Genomic DNA, 6,443 nt, shown 5'->3' on the forward strand with positions numbered 1-6,443 from the left:
GGGAACTGAGAGTGGTATTTTTTCAGAACACCACTGGGTTCAAATCACAGGGGGGATGGAGAATCCTGTTCTCTCAGAACACCATTGGAGTCAAATAACAGAGAGGAGTGAGAGTGGTGTTGTCTCAGAACACCACTAGAGTCAACCATTGAGAATGATATTATCTGAGAAGACCTTTCGAGTCAAATCACAGGGCGGACTGAGAAAGGCTTTCACTCAGATACCTTTGGAGTCAAATCACATGGGACACTGAGAATGCTCTTCACTCAGAACACCGTGTGAGTCAAATCACAGGGGGACTGAGAACTGTGTTCTCTCAGAACACCAATGGAACCAAATCACAGGGGGAAATGAGAATGAATTTCTCTCAGAACACCATTGGATTCTAATCACAGGGTGTGCTGAGAACACTGTTCTCTCAGAACACCATTGCAGGCAATTCACAGTGGCGACTGAGAACACTGTAACTTTGAACACCATTGGAGTCTAATCAGGGGGAACTGAGAATGGAGTAACTCAGAAACCATTGGTGTTAACTCATGGGGGGATGGAGAACAGTGTACTCTCAGAACACTCTTGGTGTCAAATCACATAGGGGACTGAGAACATTGTCCTCTCAGAAAACAGTTGGAGTCAAATCAGAGGGAGGAATGAGACCGTTTTCTCTCAGAGCAACGTAGGTGTCAAATCACAGGGAGGACTGAGAAATATATTCTCTTAAAACAGCATTGAATTCAAAGTACAGAGGTGAATGAGAATGATGTTCTCTCAAAACACCATTGGAATAAAATCACAGGGAGGACTGAGAATGTTGTAACTCAGAACACCATTGGAGTCAAATCATATGGTGTATGCTCAGAACACCATTGGAGCCAAATTACAGGGGGACTGAGAATACTGTAACTTGGAACACCATTGTGGTCAAATCAGGGGGGACTGAGAACGCTGTAGATCAGAACACCATTGGAGTCAAACCACAGTGGGGACAGAGATCAGTGTTCTCTCAGAATAACATTGCAGTCAAATCACAGGGAAGACTGAGAATGGTGTTTTCTGAAAACAACATTGGAGTCAAATATCATTGAGGACTGAGAATGCTCTTCTCTTAGAACACCATTAGATTCAAAACAGATGGGGGACTTAGAACAGTATTCTCTCAGAACACTTTTGGACTCAAATCACAAGGGGGACTGAGAACATTGTTCTATCAGGACAACATTGTAGTCATACCACAGGCAGAATAGAGAACGATTTTCTCTCAGAACACATCTGGACTCATCACAGGCAGGACTGAGAATGCTGCTGTTTCAGAGCACCTCTGGAGTCAAATCACAAGGGGGAATTAGAGTGGTGCACTCTCAGAACACCACAGGAATCAAATCATGGAGGGGGACTGAGAACGGTGTTCTCTCAGAACACCAATGGTGTTAAATAAAAGGGAAATGAGAATGGTGTTCTCTCAGAACACCTTTGGATTCAAATCACAGGGGGAAGTGAAAACGTTCTTCACTCAGAACACCATTGGACTCAAATCGCAAGGGAGACTGAGAATGCTGTTCTATCAGGACACTATTGGAATCAAATCACAGGGGAAACTGAATATGGTGTTCCTTCAGAATACCATCGGATTCAAATCACAGGGGGACGGAGAATCCTGTTGTCTCAGAACACCACTGGAGTCAAATAACAGGGGGGAGTGAGAGTGGTGGTGTCTCAAAATACCACTGGAGTCAAATCAGTTGGGACACTGAGAATGGTATTATCAGAGAACACCATTGGAGTCCAATCACAAGGCAAACTGAGAAAGGTTTTCACTCAGATACCTTTGGAGTCAATTCACATGGGACACTGAGAACGCTTTTCGCTCAGAACACAGTTGGATTCAAATTACACAGGGGACTCAGAGAGCTGTTCTCTCAAAACACCATTGCAGGCAACTCACAGGTGGGACTGAGAATACTGTAAATTTGAAAACCATTGGAGTCCAATCAGGGGGAACTGAGAATGCAATAACTCAGCAAACATTGGAGTGAAATCAAAGGGGGCGATGAGAACGGTCTCCTCTCAGAACACTATTAGTTTCAAATCACAGGGGTGATTGATTACGGTGTTCTCTCAGAAAACCATTGGAGTGAAATCACAGGTGGACTGAGAATGCTGTTCTCTTAGGACACCATTGGATTCAAATCAGAGGGGGCACTGAGGAGGGTGTTCTCTCAGAACACCATTGGACTCAAATCACAAAGGGGAATGAGAACACTGTTCTATAAGGACACAATTGTAGTCAAATCACAGGGGGGACAGAGAATGATTTTCTCTCAGAACACAACTAGAGTCATCACAGGAGAACACTGTTGTCTCAGAGCTCCAGAATAGCATTGGAGTCAAATTACAGGGGGAACTGAAATTGCCGTTCTCTCAGAATAGCATTGGAATCAAATAACATGGGATATTGAGAACGGTATTATCTAAGAACACTGTTGGTGTCAAATCACAGGGGAGACTTAGAATGGTGCTCATTCTGAATGACATTGGAACTCCACTGGAGTCAAAGCACAGGGGTGACTGAGAACTGTGTTCTCTCAAACACTATTGGTGTCCAATCATAGGGAGGACTGAGAACATTGTTCCCACAGAACACCACTGGAGTCAAATCACAGGGGAGACTGCGAACGGTGCACATTCTGAACTCCACTGGAGTCAGATCACAGTGGGGAATGAGAACGGTGTTCTCTCAGAAAACCCTTGGTGTAAAATCACAGGGGGGAATGACAATGGTGACACCTCAAGAATATTATTGGTGTCCAATCACAGGGGGGACTTAGAACATTGTTCTCAAAGAACACCATTGGTGTCAAATAATAGGGGAGATTGAGAATGGTGTTCTCTCAAAACACCTTTGGAGTCAAATAAGAGAGGGGACTGAGAACACTGTTGTCTTAGAACACTATTGGAGTGAAATCACAGGAGGGAATGAGAACACTGTTCTCTCAAAACACCATTAGATTCAAATCACCGGGGGGACCAAGAACGGTGTTCTCTCAAAACATCATTGTATTCAAATAACAGGGGGAACTGAAAACACTCTTCTTTCAGAACATCATTGGTGATAAATCACAGGGGGAACAGAGAACGCTGAAACTCAGAACACCAATGGAATCAAATAACAAGGCAATCTAAGAATGGTGTTCTCTCATAATACCATTTGGGTCAAGTCACAGAGGGGACTGAGAATGGTATTCTTGCAGAACACCATTGGAGTCAAATCACAGGGGGTCTGAGAACTCTGTTCTCTAAGAACACTTTTGCAGTCAAATCACAGAGGGGACTGAGAACAGTGTTGTCTTATAACTCCACTGGAGTCTAGTCATAGGGAGCACTGAATTTGTTGTTCTCTCAGAACACCAATGTTGTCCAATCACACAGGGAACTGAGAACATTGTTCCTTCAGAACACCATTGGAGTCAAAACACAGACGGGACTGAGAACGGTGTGCTCTCAGAACATCATTGATGTCAACTCGCAGGGGTCCTAAGAATGGTGTTATCTCAGAACACTATTGTTGTCAAATCAGTGGGGTGAAAAGGAACACTGTTCTCTCAGAACACCACTGGAGTCAAACCACAGGGGGGACTGGAAAGATGTTCTCTCAGAATACCATTGGGCCCAAATCACTGGGGGGACTGAGAATGCTGTTCCCTCAGAACACCATTGGACTCAAATCTGGGGGGACTGGAAAAGGTGTTCTCTCAGAATACCACTGGACTCAAATCATTGGGGGGACTGAAAATGATGTTCTCTCAGAACATCATTGTAGCCAAATCACAGCAGAGACTGAGAACGGTGTACTCTCAGAACACAGTGGAGTCAATCACAAAGGGGTTTGAGAAAGGTGTTCTCTTAGAACTCTATTATAATCAAAACACTTTGGGCGACTGAGAAGTGTGTCCTCTCAGACCCCCAGTGGAGACTAGTGACAAATGGGTAGGACAGTGTTTTTCTCTCAGAACACCACTGCTGTCCAAAACAGGGGAGAATGAAAAAGGTGTTCTCTCATTACAACATTGGAGTCAAGTCACAGGAGGCACTGAGAACCATGGTCATTGTCAACCCCATTGGAGTCAAATCACAGGCAGGACTGAGAACGTTGTTGTCTCAGAACAACTTTGGAGTGAAATCACAGTGGGGGGAGGGGCTGAGAATGGTGTTCTCTCAGAACGCCGTAGTAGTCCAGTCACATCTGGGACTGAGAATGGTGTTCTCTCAGAACACCAATGGAGTCCAATCACAGGGCGGACTGAGAGAGGTGGTCTCACAAAACATCATTTGATCAAATCACAGGGGAGAGTGAGAATGCTGTACTTTCAGAATACCATTGGAGTCAAATGACAGGGGTGTCTGAGGAGGTGTTCTCTCAGAACACCATTGGACTCAAAACACAGAGGCAACTGATAAGGGGTTCTCTCAGAAACCCACTGCAGACTAGTCACAGCTGGTAAGAACAGTCGTGTTCTCTCAGAACACCACTGCTGTCCAATCATAGGAGGGACAGTGAACAGTGTTCTTTTGGAACACCACTGGAGTAACATCAAAGGAGGAACTGGGAATGGTGTTCATTCTCAATCCCAATGGAGTCAAATCATAGCGGGGAATGAGAACGGTGTTCTCTCAGAAAACCGGAGGAGTCCAATCACATGGGGGAATGAGAACAGTGTTCTCTCAGAACATCAATGGAGTCCAATCACAGGGGGGACTGAGAATGGTGTTCTCACAAAACACCATTGGATTCAAATCACAGGGGAGATTGAGAGCGCTGTTCTTTCAGAGCACCATTGGAGTCAAATCACGGTGGGGGGGAGTGAGAACTCTGTTCTCTCAAAATACCATTTGGGCCAAATCACTGGGTGTCTGAAAGCAGTGTTATTTCTGCAAACCATTGGAGTCAAGTCAAAGGGGGACCAGAGAACAGTGTTCTCTCTAAACACCATTTGAGTCAATCACATGGGGAAATGAGAACGCCTTTCTCTCAAAATATTATTGGAGTCAAATCACAGGTAGCTGAGAATGGAGTCTCAATACAACATAGGAGTCAACTCACAGGGGTTTGAGTACAGTTTTCTCTAAGAATATCAATGGATTCATATCACAGCGGGCTGAGAAAGGTGTTATCTAATTACACAATTGCAATCAAGTTACAGGAGGGACTGAGAACCGAGATCTCTGAATACACCATTGGAGTCAAATTATAGGGGGGACTGAGAATGTTGTTCTCTCAGAACACCATTGGAGTCAAGTCACATGAGGGACTGAAACTGTGTTCACTAAGAATACCTTTGGTTAAAAATCACTTGGGGCCTGTGAATGGTGTTCTCTCAGAACACCATTGGTTTCAAATCACAGGGGGTACTGATAATGGTGTTCTAGCAGAACACCACTGGAGTCAAGTCACAGAGGAGACTGAGAACTGTGTTCTCTCAGAACACCATTGGAGTCAATCACAGGTGGGTTGATAGTGGTGTTCTCTCAGAACACGATTGGAGTAAAATAACAGGGGGGACTGACATAGGTATTCTCTCAGAATGCAATTGCAGTCAAATCACTGGTGGGAGTAAGAATGGCCTCTCAGAACACCATTGGAACAGGCAGATTGGTTCAAGATGGCAGAGTAGAAGGACATGCTCTCACTCCTCTTTCGAGAACACCAGAATCACAGCTAACTGCTGAACAATCATCAACAGGAAGACACTGGAACTCATCAAAAAAGAAACCCCACGTGCAAAGACAAAGGAGAAGCCACAATGAGATGGTAGGAGGGGCGCAATCACAGTAAAATCAAATCCGATAACTGCTGGGTGGGTGACTCACAAACTGGAGAACACTTATACCACAGAAGACCACTCACTGGAGTGAAGGTTCTGAGCCCCACGTCAGACTTCTGAACCTAGGGGTCCGGCAGCGGGAGGAGGAATTCCTAGAGAATCAGACTTTGAAGGCTAGCGGAATTCGATTGTAGGACATAGACAGGATTGGGGGAAAAAAAGACCCCATTCTTGGAGGGCACACACAAAGTAGTGTGAGCATTGGGAACAGGGGAAAAGCAGTGACCCCATAGGAGACTGAACCAGACCTACCTCCTAGTGTTGGAAGTTTTCCTGCAGAGGTGGGGGGTAGCTGTGCCTGACCGTGAGGACAAGGACACTGGAGGCAGAAGTTCAGGGAAGTACACCTTGGCGTGAGCCCTCCCAGAGTCTGCCATTAGCACCACCAAAGAGCCCAGGTAGGCTCCAGTGTTGGGTTGCCTCAGGCCAAACAACCAACAGGGAGGGAACCCAGCCGCACCCATCAGCAAACAAGCGGATTAAAGTTTTACTGAGCTCTGCCCACTAGAGCAAGAGCCAGTTCTACCCACCACCAGTCCCTCCCATCAGGAAACTTCCACAAGC

Source organism: Physeter macrocephalus, chromosome 9 (assembly GCF_002837175.3).
Source record: "Physeter macrocephalus isolate SW-GA chromosome 9, ASM283717v5, whole genome shotgun sequence".
Taxonomy (NCBI): Eukaryota; Metazoa; Chordata; class Mammalia; order Artiodactyla; family Physeteridae; genus Physeter; species Physeter macrocephalus.